The following is a 14,706-nucleotide window of genomic DNA, read 5'->3' on the forward strand; positions in this document are numbered from 1 at the left end:
CGAAGTAAAACTTCGTCGGTCACTGGGTTTTTCACATTGTGTCAAATTATTTACATATAATCAATAATGTATTTATTCATGTATTTGTAAGATCCACTGCTCCTCAAACTGAAGAGGCACTAACTGAAATGTGAAATGCACAGTATTTAGGATGTGGCCACGGAGAGTCAGACACACCCAGCTCACACAGTAGGTGTGTCTATGCAGACTGAGAGCCTGTCTTACTGGCTGGAGCGTCTTTTTAATTTCAGCCGGTCTGTCAACACCACGTCAGCTCAGCTGAGTGTATTCACAATGAGAGACAGCACAGAGAAAATAATTGGCATGGTCTGATTGATGCTAAAGTAAACAGAGGTGATGGCAGTGGAAGCATCCGTTTGCAGGGTTTCTGCCTCAGGTAAATGACTGCTAACAGCTCAGGGTTAAAGCTGCAAGTGTGCTGACATAAAAAAAATGACTCTTCAGATTTTTAAATAGGAGCAATTTTCACTTACTCAAAATAGAAACAAGGACGTGGTTGTTTTTAACAACAGCATGTTGGTGACAGAAACCACACATAAGCCTTATGACAATAAGTTACAATACCATTCATCATGCTGGAGTGAAAAGCCACCAGCTCCCAGGTCGCTGCTCCGTGGCCGCCAGTTTCAACTTTGACCTCCAGGTTAAAGAGCAATATTTTCCTGAGAAGACAAAAAAAATCGAACTTTTATTGACTGAACTCCTTTGCAAAAATGTACATGTCATCTAGAATCCATTAGTGGATATGCGTTTATGTAGTGACTCCCAACAATTTAGTTTGGCACTTTCATACATTGTGGTGACTCAGAAAAGTTTAAGAAAAGAGGGATGGTCAAAATCAAAGCAGCAGAGGCCAAGATATCTCAACTTGTAGTCCTTGATATGCATTGAGCACCAAAAATACCTACATTTCCCATAATGCAATGGAATATATTGCAATTGTATTTTCCACCACCACAATGTAAGAAAATGTACCTGTTATTTACATTCAATGCTGTTCTGTAATAAATTAGTATTGTCCAAAACCCAACTGAAGTTACCTAATTATACAAACAGGGGTTCTTTTCTGAGATCTGACAAAGCTCTGTCACTTTTCACAGTAAATGATACATATATGTTCAGTCTGAGTCGTTCTCTCAAGTGAAATACAATGAGCAGGTCCCTATAAACCAAACTCCCACCCTGCATTTCATCTGAGCACGTCATGTCCACATCAGCAGGAGGCATTAAGGCTCATGTTAGCATGATCCCATGATGATGCATGGAGTCATCAGGAAAAAGTCAATAAAACACCAGCAGCATCCTGTGTCCTGCGCTAATCTGTTTTGGGAAACTGATAATTGCATTTCCCATTAGTTTACATTCATCGTCCTTTACAAGTATTGTCTTTAAAGTGAGACTGTAGAGACTATGAGTAATGTTTGCTGAACAACCTCAGAGGTCAGGGGTCATGATAGGCTGTCGGACCAATGTTCATGTCTGTGTTACATTGTTTACATTTGATCTGGATAGTTTTGGGTTGGTGTTACGAACGTACACCTTGTCGACATCACCTACGTGGGTTTGCATATACATGTGATTGATTGGTTTGTAGACAGGCGTGTGTCTGACATTCAGTTCAAATGCACTAAACATCCTTACATTATGTTGTCGGAAGACTGCAAGCAATCCCACGACTGTTTCTGTTCTGTTGTTTAAAGCTGTCTCAACTTCCTGCAAATGGTTTGAAAGTCCGAACTATTCAAATAGAGTTTTCCCATGCAAAGTGAACCATGGTTCAGTTTGGTCCAGACGGGGACCACCTCTTCTGGTTGGACTAAAGTTTTGTCCTATATGGTCCAGACTTTCACACCTGGTTCAGACCAAACTGGAAAGTCTGAAGGGCTGAACCAAACAAGGACGATGAGAAAGTGCCCCAAAAAAGTTAAATTATAGAGTAGGGTGGCCCTGAGACAGCAACACACTGTGATTTATGGATTCAAAAAACATCCTCATCAAGTTGACAACACATGAGCTGCAAATACTCACAACCACGGGGGTTTCCAGAGGACAGAAAACAAGTGAAAATATCAGTGTTACAGATTTTTAGCTCTTTTTTCGAACCTACATCAATAAAGTCATAAACTGAACAACAAGCATGTCTCAGCAGAGTTTACCTTTTTTTATTTTACCCCTGGAAAAACCTTTGCCATCTGTGCTACTTGTGGTGTTGTATTCAGTTCTTTAACAGTCTATGACTTAGTTATATTGTGTGTATTTGCAGCACGTTTGTTTTCTTAAGCTGAAGCTCTCAGGGCCAAAATAAAAGAATCACGAAGAGAACACGCTGACTCAATAAAGTCAAGTCTGCAGAAATACTTATCCAAAGTTTGGAAACATTAACCAGCAAAAGCTAATGGACGTAACAGAGCAGATGAGGCAATCATCAAAACCATCAACTATACTGAATCATGCAAATTAGACCAAAGAGGTTGAATTGCCTCCACCAAAGGGGTTATATGTGTTTGTTTGATTGTTTTTTAAGTCAGCAGCATTACACAAAAACTACTGGGTGGATTACTTTGGAACTTAGTGGAAGGGTGTGGTATGGGACAGGAAAGAACCCATTACATTTTGGTGCAGATGTGGATCAGGGAATTTTCTTTTCATTTTCTTTAATATAGTGAGATAGGGTATTTTTCAACAATGTATTGAATCTTTGAATAAATAATGCAGACATCCTTTTTAAAAAATCGGACACAAGTAGAATGTTATTATCTATGAACTGTGGATCTGGATAATGATGCAGATTTTTTTAAATCAAAATAAATATTTTAGGGGGTGATTTTTATTCACTCTGAGGTAACAAATATTGATTTGATTACATTGCATTTGACAAGTTTGCAGAAAAGTTGTGTGTACATGGTTTATGTATCTGATGTAATACATGTATATAGAGTGTGCTGATAAAGTAGCCAATCAGACTTGGTGGCGATATAGTGTCTTTAGTGGCTCATTAAACTGAATTCTTTATATAAAAGAGAACAAATGTGTTATTGCCTCTTTCAAAAGTCAAATATTAACTTTGACATAATTAACAGTCTCCCTTTGATAACAGCAACAGTGGTCACACCCAGATTGAAATAATTCACAGTTTTGAAATAGAGTTTAATTGACTTTTATTGAGAACAATTACAGAAAGTATTAACCTGGACGTTGGACTTCTCAGAGAGAAAGATGAATTTTACATCATCTCCAGTGAACCCTGAATGGAAAAGGTAACTTCCTTGTTAAAAAATAAGCCAATGAGATGACCGTGGAGAGAAAAGATTAAAAGATTTGACTGTATGAGAATAAAGTTAAAGGGAAAGGGAATTGGACTTTTGTGTTGAAACTCACTGTCAGCCAAAGAAGAAACTTTTCCTTCCCCCCCCCCCCCTCCCTCCAGGAGTTATCTACTTTGCGACTCCTTCCCTCTCTTTGTTTGTGTGTCCGACTTTAGGTGGTGGATTTCCTCAAGTTAATTCCAGCTCCCATCAAGGTAATAGGTGCTTCAGGGCCACTTTTGTAAGGCCAGCGACATTATTAATCCGCCGCCCGTCCCCTTGAACTCATCTCTCTCGCACAAGCCCGTCTCCAGACTTCTCTGGTCCCCGTGTGTGATGAAAATGAAAGTTTGATGTTGTATAAAATCATATTTAATTTAACTATTCTGAGTCAGCCGGCTATTCTGGGTTTACACGTGTTACGTAAAAAAAAAGCTTACCTAATCACGGCAAGACAACAACAACAGCAACAACAAAAGTAAAACATAAGCACGATGAGCTTACAGTCTGAGATATAACCGAGTTACACTGATACAGCTATTAGTCGCTCTCCACAAGCAGCAGACGCTGATGAATTACCATGCTCTGATTTTGCTGCATCAGCCATGTGGGAACATAATAAACTTTGACTTCATTATCTCAGCTCACATCCCTCCCTCTGCAGGAGGATGAAGTAACTGGGCCGTGAGTAACGAGCTGCTAAACCTGCAATTATGGTCACAACATGTTTCCAACCTTGAGTCTTTACAGGTCTGAGACTGCGACGGCAGCGGGAGATGAAAAGAGCCAGGAGAGCACGCGGCCTTGTTTGCTCCAGACAAAGCACGAGAGAGAAGCGTTTGCAGTGATAATGACGCTCGCTCCCACTAATGTGCACAGAAACTCTGTTTCCTCGGTCATCATGGATCATTAGGCGTGTTCTCATTTCAGGGCCAGAGTATGTTGGTTCGGTTGTGTCCTAAAGAAAAAGAGATGAACTCCACATTTTGTATAAAATTTGTAACGACTTGGGTGTAATTTTATTTTGCTAATTGTTACTTTGGACCTTGTCCATTCCGACAGTTGCACACGGGACAGTCAGACAAAACACAAGACATGTTTATATTCTGCTTTTATCGAAAATGTCTCAAAGACATATTGTTTCATTTATCTTCATTTTGTAACACATTGTATTTCCTCAAGTCCGTGCTGTGAGTGATTAACAGTTTAATATTAATTTACTGTAAGATGAGGTCAACTGATCACTTTTCAACACTGATAATAATGTTAGTAATAATGAGCTGTGTTACCTGTGAGGCAGGACTCCGGTCGCCAGCAGTTTCAAATTAAATGAAATAAAACCGTGTTGAGATACAAAGGTTGTGTCTTAATGAGGAAAACATTCGCTTCGACATGTGTCTAGAGTATAAACGCTCATTGTTACTGAAGAGGCTCGATGTTACAAACTTCTCGATAATGACTCCTGACAGTCAAACTTCAGGATACAGAACTTTATTCTGAATAATCTGTCAAATGATCAAGATTATATGAAACAATAAATAAATAATTTACAGCTTAAATGATTGAGAACACCCTCTTCAACACTGCAAAAGTACGACGTGTCCACACAATCTTTTGCATTTCTAAGTGGGTTGAAGTTGGTTGAAGTTGAACATATCAGACCTTAATGGGCTCAGAGAAAACCCATGTTACTCTCACTTGGTTCTTTCCCGTCCATTAAGCTGGGCATACACTCAGCGATGTTAGAAATGTTGTCGTTATATTCCACCTCACACTGTACGAGTCGTCTGAGATGCAAAGACAAAACTCATGAGTGTTCACACCGTATGTTGCATTGGTTCCTCTGGACCAGCTCCAGACTGGGGTTTTTGTCAAAGAAGAAGAAGTTGAAGTTTGTTTGCGCACAATGCTGCTAAGGGAGAAACATGCTGCCTTGATCATGTGTGTCATTCTGTGCAAATGGAGGACGTGGCTATTTTGGTTTGGCTATTTTGCAGAAAGAAAAAAAAACTACGTCTGAGGCTATTATATGGTAAATGCGTCATACACTCTGATTCAAGTACTGTAAGAACCCATATTCCTTCTTGCTGTGCAATTGCTTCCAGCCGTGAACTACATTCCCTTCTATTGTGTTTTGCCATTTCGCACGGATGCAGCGAGGGAAAATGTGCTGATTCTTGGGGAATCAAGTCATTACTACGCAACTGTGTGAAAGTCTGACGACGACCGACCGAGATTTCATGTCAGAAATTCATCCGACCCTCCGACGAGCGGTCGGGAGCGTCTGATCTCTCCTCCCATCCCCACTGCACACTGCACTACAAAAGACGATGCTGAAAATTGTTCAGAATGATTAATTATTTGACTCAGAAACGGCAAAATTGGGCTCAAATCGCACCGTGTATACGCTCAGCTTTACTTTTAGTCGTTTATCCGCATAAGAGCAAACTGTTTACTTTTAGCTATTTCACCGATATATATATTATCTTCAAACACTACAGCTGACTTTGCTTTGAATCAAAGCCCAGTTACTCAACAATGTTGATCACAAATCACTGGCGTTTCTCCCTCAGTGGGTTTATTTTTCAAAGTTTTCGGTTTCCTTCTGAATAGTTCCAATCAGGTTCTAGTGGGTAGAAGTTTGTTATTTTGTTGGTATAGTTCTTTCCCTCCTGGGATTGATTGAGTACATCTTTGCTTGTAAAGGTTTGGATTTGGCCCTGCTGAGGATATTGATCCATTTTCTCCACACAATAGCTCCTTCCTCAAGGACACAGCAGCTCTATACTGACAGTGAAGGACTCTGAGCGAACACCTACTCGCACCATGTAAATAATGAATCAGCTACTACCAAGTTATGCCTTATGGTGACCTGCCGTCGTAATGAGATGCTCACCTTGTGCACGATCTCATCATGAATCCAGATTGGCAGCGAGCGCTTTGCAATATTAATGACAGAAGGTGTTGATGTGTATGTACGCTGTCAGCCTTCTGGGGCTCAGCTCACAGCGTGATGATCGCAGGTAGAGCAGAGACGTTCTATAAAAAAACAACAACTAATGAGCTCAAAGTGTTGGGAAGGACGAGTCCTTGTGTAGTGTGAGTAAAGCTGATGTTGCATAATTTCAGAGTAAGTGGATCTGGTTTTTATGTTCCCATCAGGCGAGTTTGTTTCACTCAAACTGGGGCATCGACTCCTTTACTTCAGTGTGTTGGTGTTGAATTAAATTAACAAAATTTGAACTGAAGGAAACAAACTAAAATGAGTTCAGAGCCACAAAAAAATGGCTAAAACCTTCAGTTCTCAGAGCTGTTTGCAGAGAGTGAGAGTGTGATGTAAACCAATACAGCAAGTGACCCCAAAACAGGAATTATAAAGATATATACTGTTGTTCCGAGCCTGGAAAGTAGCTGCAGCCTAGAATGATGCTGATTTCTTTATGTCTCTCTCACCAAATGAACATGAACAGAACTGAACAGATCTTTGTCATAGATGTATCATCTCTCATATCTCATCATTACAGCACTGCTTGGACGAGATCATGCCTCTTCAGACACCTATGGTACAGTGACATGTCAGTGACATGTCTTCACATGCTACAACCGACTGATCATAAAATATGTACAAAGCAACACTGACTGTGATAATTACAGAATTTATTTAAAATGATACGTGTTGAATAACTTTCAACCTGAACTGATGAATTTCATAGTTTACTTTATCTAGTTTCAGGATTTTTTTGCAACTTTTCTTTGAATCTAGTTTCAGTCCTCTGGAAGATTGTCCAAGTATCACAAATGTTCATGATATTTACCAAAAATGTTAATACAAATCATTCCAGAGAAATTTTGCTTTTGCTGATGTCGAAGTGTACTAGGTTGTGTCATTGCACTCTGACATCACCATTGGATGTGGTTCCAGTTGCAATTCGAGCTCACATGATGAAAGTTAAAGAATAAAATTAAACAACATAATGTAAACAAAAAAATTGATTTAATTTTTCCAAACAAAATAAACAATAACAATCCCTCATGGAATAGCTCCACAATCTGGAAAATGAACTTGCGCTATTTTGCAGCGAGATAGATGAAAAGATCAATACTCTGCATCCAGCAGCTGGCTAGTTTAGCTTAGCATAAAAACATGTGCCGCATACTTAGCTGTGTGTCAGTTGAGGGAGTGCGTCCTTCGGCTGCATCCACGAAGACCATCTCCTACGTGGGCAGCGTAGACCGCGAAGGCTGAACTGAAATTAGTTTACAAAGGGTGTCATAAGTCCGTCCCCCCCCCCTTATTGCTGTTACCCAGCAACATAGTTAAAGATGGATTTGAAGGAGCCTGTGAAATGGAACAGTCTGTGACACAGTCGGTCTTCAAATGCAGCCTCCCAAGGATGCAGCCCCTGACTTGAGACACAGCCTATAACTTGGTCCGGAGCTGTAAGTTCCAGCTCCGTAACTGCAAATAAAAAGCTGCAGCCACTCGAAAACTAATTTGACACAAAACATCGCAGGTAACTGCAGAATAAACAGACAAGATGAGTGAGTTTAAAATGTGCTGCATGGTCTTCACACTCTGTAATCTTTCAATGAAGCGAGGCTAGCTGTTTCCCTTCTTCCAGTCTTTGCTCTAAGCTAACTGGCTTTCGGTCGTCTATAGAAAAGATGAATTATCTGTCCGTAAAATGTTTTACCATCAAAATACACTTTGATATAGTCTCATGCACCCTTGCATATAAAGTGACATTACACTGACTGTTGTTGCTGCACAATAGATTAATGTTGGTTATTTTCACCGAGTCACACAAACACACTTCGATGTTATGATGCAGCACAGCGAGCGACACAGAGATCTAAACACAAGTAAACATGCAGATATAATTTGTCAAACATAATGGAATAGAACTGTTTCATTACTTTTTCACTCTAAAGACCACGGCAGCGCTTGGTGTAACAGCTAATGAGGACATGAGCAGATATAAGTTCCTTATAAGTTCCTATACAGAGTCACAAGTCACATCTGAATGGCATTTATTCCCTTTATTCCCTTTATCCGCCTCAAAACGATGCACTTTTCTCACTGCATTTTCCTAAACGTGAAAAGATGTATTCCTCCTTCTGCAGTAAAGGTCTCTGTCTGCAGGAAAAGAATACAATAATGAACCATAATGGTCAAATCCATTCAGGAAAAAGAGGCACATAAATGCATGTCATTGTGTGCACTTTCCCTCTTTTATAGACCTTTTCATAAATGTCACTGGACTCTGAGCAGGAGGTGGGCTGAGGAAGTGTCTGTGAGAGACAGCAGAGAGAGAAACACACACACTCTGCTCTTTAGTCAAGGTCATAATTAAACTGTACTTATTCATCCATGGGAACAATTTTAAGCTGATAATGACAAGTTTATGATAACAGATCAGATCACGGTTTTCAGTGACAAATACAGAGAATTATTGTTTTAGCGTCTTTCAGCTTAACTTTCCTGTTTTGATTCTCACCACTCACATCAGGGATTCCAGCAAAGCATTCCTGACACTGTCCAAAACAGAGCTGGAGAGTGAACATTTAACTTGCATGAGTCAGTAGGACTAAGCGAGAGGGCCAAAAATTCTATCAAGATAAAAATGTCAGTAATGGTCGATGTTGATGTTGATCATGATAAATGTCAAAGTATTAATTATTTTAAGTTAAAAGACGATTCTTAACAATGGGGTGTTAGGACCATGTACAGGGAAAGTTGTTAATTTTCACATTACAGGGCGAATATCAGAAAAAGGACCATGGTGCACATTATCATGAGTATCAGAACTTTAAAAAAAAGACTGTGTAAGAAACTGTTTATCCTGAAGAAAGAGCCACACAGACTTGGAGGAAATTGTCTCTTTTGTGGAGGAGGAAATGTTTGTGAGACTGCGAGGTTACCGTCGGTTACCGTTGGTTACATCTACATGCTAATCAAAAGGGTTTCTCAAGAAACAGTGAGCATGGATTCACCTTCCTGCTTATTCCTAAAAAAAAAATAGTTTTCTTTGTTCTCATAATATTATAGCTGTCTTCTCATAATATTTTAATAATAAAGATTTTCTTTCTTTATTATGGCTTTTATACGCCATCCTACCTTTTGCTCCTGTGTTAAACCACATTAATGTGTTTCCACAATGCAAAATCAATATATCGATATTGAACCTTTGCTATATTGCTATCGAAAAAAATTATATCGTGATAATGATTGATAGTGTCATAGTGTTATTGACCAGCCATATAATTAGGATGGCTAAAACAAATAAGGGCCAAATCAATGCTCTTGTTGATTCATGTGTGCTGAATGTGTAATATGTTTGCTAGCCATATACAGTATACAGCAGCACCCACAACCACTGCTGGTAGTTATGGTAAGTGCATAGTCTCAACCTCACTCTGTAAAGAAGCTCAGGACACACTGAAAAGAAAGTGATGTGCAAAGTGACAAAGACGTGGATCTGTGAGAAGCTGTTTCTTTGGCAGGAGAAACGAGGATTTGATGGGATAGAAGTGTTGTGTAGTTATTTCAGTGAAGGAGATTTGTTTCATGTGCTGGATAGAAAGTAAATAATGTAGAACATCCGCTCGGCTTTCTTCACGTTATCACATCCAATCAGAGAACGGGTCTTTCCCCCTCTTTATTGGACTTCTTCTGGTTGACAAGTGCTCGGCTGCTGTTGTGCAATATTGAAGAGAGGGGACAGGAACAGAGGGAGGAAATTCCCTTTCCAACCACCGTCGAACTTGACAGTGACATTTCTTTTTGAATGTCACTGTCAAACCTTCCTCAGATGGAAGAATCAAACCGCTATAAAGCCTGAAGTGACAGGATATGAAACTATTCCTCTGTCCGCCACCGACAGGATGGCAGCTAGGGAACTTCTGAAGACCTTCTAAATGATGATGTGTATTGGTGTGTACATGTGCACATTAACATGTGCATGATTTGATCAGCAGAGAAGAAGACAGGATTTTCAATTTGGTCTGAGCAGGTTTTGATTTGATTTGGGGAGAAACAGGCAGGAGAGAAAAATGTCTCTCCAGCATCTAAAGGCGAACGTGTCGAGTTGGCCCCACAGGTCAGAGATGAAAAAAGGAAGCGGATTCAGAATCGCTCTTCCCTGGTCGAGCAGCGTGCACGTCAGAGGGCGGCCGCAGCATCAGCAGCTGATCTCTGGGTGAACCTCTGACCACTGACAACCTGCACTGCTTTGTTTTTCACACACGTTGCCACAGTTTCCTGACAGAAAAAGAAAAAAAAATCCATACACTGCAAAAACATCCGTCCTTGCAAGTGTCATATTGAGCCTTGAAAAAAAAAAGGGGTTGTCCTTTGTTCCAGGGACTTTGAGGGAACGAGCACAGCATGCATCTACAATAAGGCCTATCTGTGCACTGCAGTAACACGAAGGTTGGACACCATAGCCACATGGCTCCAGTGATGGCATGTTGGTGGGTCAATTTTATTTGCATTGTATTATTCATTTCAGACTAAACTATGTCAACTCAAAAGCAATAGATTACCTTCAATTTTTCTGACATTCATGGTCACCAGAGGATGGACCCTGCTGAGGTATTGTCTTGCACGATCAGTTTAAAAGAGCTATTGATTTAGAAAAGTCACATGGAGGGCATGTATTCATTTTTTCTCCCAGGCTGTCAGAGCATCTGTGTTCAATCCCTCTCAGCGTCAGCACCTGCAGAGACATGTGTGGTGTGGGTTCATGTGACGCCACTGTCTGCCACATTTGTTACTCCCGTCACCATCTGCAGGAGACGTGTGATAAACGGGGTGGGCTGTGGATGTCAGAGGACGTCTGTCTTGTCCCACACATGAAAGAGGGTCAGAGAATAAAGTGACTGGCATGTCTTACGAATGTTGGATGAGGTGCGCCATCAGATTTTGTGCACAGCATCATGGTCTCTAGAGAGTGAATACTAATGACCTTGGTGATGCCCTGACCTTTCACTTGTTTTGTAAAATATCTCAGCAAGATGAAATATTTTATTTTTAAAATTCATGGTTCACAGATAATTCAGTTTTTGACTCCCTGGCTTCATTTCTAGCACCATCATGGAGTTTATATTTTTGGGGTTTTGAGTGAAATATTGCAACAGATACTGGATGGGTTACAAAGAAATTTGGCCATTCATATTCTCCTCAGGATGACTTTGCTGCTCTCTTCACTTTTCATCTAGCTCAGAATCAAGCAAGAAAACAAGAGGTTAGCATTTTTTGCTTAAACTGCAGGAGAAATAATAACCTGGTAAAGCAACTTCCTGATTACTTAACCCTGCACCACTGCTCCCACTGAGGCCACTGGCTGTATGAGGACTGTAAATAAAAGGGGCCCAGATATGTAATTATATTTTCTCTGAGTCACAAAGTTCCTGTTTTTTTTACAAGAGAATCACAAAGAGGAATTGTTCTGTAAACCTGCTGCTGCTTCTGGAGACAATACAAAGTATGAAACATAAACTTCAGTCTTTTCAATAATTGCGTGGATGATTCAATTCCGAGGTTGCCACCCGAGCTGCTGTGCAAAATCATAATTAGTGAGATTAGCACCAATATGCTTATCTCATTAAATATCAGCCCATCTAATCAAATCATAATGGTGTTTAGATCATTGAGGGGAGTGTGGTTAACTCATGCACAGAAAAAAAAACTCCTGATAGAAGAGGCGCAAAGAAACGTAGATCTGATGAAAGAAATATTATAAAACTGACATTTTCTACTCCCTTAACTGTCGGACTGGTTTCTAGCAGGATCATAAACCGGGTCTTTTTAACTTTGACGGAAGGGAATAGGAGAGAAAACGCATCATACAAGGACGTTTGTGTGGACATTGATTGGAATATGTATGACCCGTGATATTGCTGATCTTCCAGATGCAGATCCCGGATCTAAAGGTCATGCGGAAGCGGCTCATAACAAAAAGAAAGCAGTCGAAGAAGCCCTGAGTCAGTGATCCCAGCTGAGCCTCGTATCCCAACGGGCAGAGAAGAACACAAGAAACAACGGGCTCATCATAAAGCTGTCAAACAAAACCCTCATCCACATCACTGCCACAAATAAGAGACTTTCCATTTTTTAAATACAGTAACTGGGGACCAGCTTTTCTTTTTGCCACGAGATGAGGTGAGAATGATTTCTCTGGAAACCAGTCAGATCATGTTTGTCAACAGACGGCTTTCTTTGAGTGGTTCAAAGAAGCATGTTGCTCTTGTCTAACCTTGGGGGGTTATTTAATATCATATTCAGCTCCAACTGATAAAATGTCATCTTTTGAGAAATCTTGATGCACATGTCAGGACAACAAAATGAAAAATGTAGCTACTCATAGTGTTGTTCAATAAGCTGCATGGAGACAGGGGAGGGAATCCCCGGAAAAAAATAATTCATGTATATTTATGTCTGTCTATCATATGTTTTAAGAAAGACAACAAAAGACTCATTACCAGACAAATAGACATGCCATGATGGATAATCTTGCCCGATAATTATAAGCTTCTAAGCTTTGCTTCTTTCCCTGGTGGTGTTTTGAAAAAAATCCCTGTTACATAAACTGTGCCTAATAGCCCACAGAGCCATAAAGAATCTTGCCGGCACAATATATGATCTCTGAAAGCCTCTGATGTTTTCAAAAAGAGAAGCTGGAGAAATCAACTGCCGTATGTGGCAATGGACAAAAATACCCCGGGTGTTAGTGGGTGCTGTATTTCTGGAGGAGCGGAAATTAGCCGAGGTGTGGGATTGTGATTAATATTCTCGTCCGTTAATGGCTGAGGAGCAGAGAGCTATTGGCTGATAAAAGCTAGATACGCCTGTGAGAGGGATATGACCTGGTTTTATGCAACAGATGAAACATTCAGCCATTATGATTTGTTACAGTCTTTCCATTTTATGTCACTGATGTGACTAAAGCAGACTTTATATAAAGATGGACGACAAGACAAAAGTCCAAAAGTGAAGCCAAATCATGTTGAACATTGCAGTATAGGTCATTAACCCCGCCTACTCCATGTTAGCAGATGGGACATGGACCCAACTAGAAAGTCAAAATACACGTTAAGTACATTTTTCTCAAAGATTGTCTCCATCATTCAGATCATAGTTTACTGACTCAATACTGAGGCTCCACCCCTATACGGGTGACAGAGACACATCGTCCATCTTTCTGTACAGTATATGGTCTAAACAGTGAAAGACATTTTGGATATACTTCTAAATGAAACACTGACTCCACGGTAATGTCCTATGCTTAATTTAAAGCTACAGCCAGGAGCTAGCTAGCCTAAATATTGGATGCACTTTCCTTTCTGCTTTTTAGAATATATGCTTAAACGCCCCAAAGCTTAATACTAAACGAGTATGTCACTTTTGTTTATGTCTGATAATTTAAGATTTTATATAATATGTTGATTTGTTCTCTTGCTGAGTTTTATGAGAAAATTGGAACCATTTGTGCAGTAACGGTGAAAAACCTGTGTCCAATAGAGAAATAATATGTTAATTCGAGATATATGAAAGTTAATTGACAACTTCTGTCAATTAACTTTCATACGTTGGATGGAGCGAGGCGAGCAGTTTCCCCGTTTCCATTCTTTATGCTAAGCTACGCTAATCATATTCTGGGTCTACCGCCATATATTAGCATGTAGAAATAATATTCCTAGTAACACGCCATACGACAGCTAAATGTAATATCCCCATTAAAAGAGACCAGCCAGTGTTTCCAGTAGGATGTGCTTGGTATTGTAAATGAAGTCATGTTGACCTGGCCCAGTTATCAGCTCTACATGTTTAAGACATATTATTGTATTAGTGTCCCTCATCTATTTCTGGAACATATGAATTAACCAACTTTACTGGCAACTTTATTGACCTGTTTTAAAAGTGGGCTGCAGTCCGTCAGCCTGTCTCCATCCTGAATTACTCTGAACAGGAACAAATCCCTTATTCTGAACATGCCCTCAAGTGGTCCGATCTCCCATTTGACTTGATTCATCACGTTTCATTATGCAGCTTTGAGCTCACGTGGTCATCCATATTTCCGACACACCGGGGGGGAGTGATTACCATACTGGGTTACCATGCGCACAGACTTTCCAGTAAATTCATTTCATTAGAGTTATGAATGATGACATGGATGGAAGCACGTTTTGTGTAGGGTATGTACAGTATAATGATGGAGGGATGTAGTCCACCTGCTTTTCTACAACCGACAATAACCTAGGATGAGATTTGATGTAGTCGTGCTGATTTGAAATAAGATGAATGATGCCATAATCCCAAGTTATTCACAATGTTTACCTCAAGTCTTTTCATGCGAGTCACATATAAAGGATTGAAGCA

Source organism: Hippoglossus hippoglossus, chromosome 11 (genome assembly GCF_009819705.1).
Source record: "Hippoglossus hippoglossus isolate fHipHip1 chromosome 11, fHipHip1.pri, whole genome shotgun sequence".
In the NCBI taxonomy this organism is placed as follows: domain Eukaryota; kingdom Metazoa; phylum Chordata; class Actinopteri; order Pleuronectiformes; family Pleuronectidae; genus Hippoglossus; species Hippoglossus hippoglossus.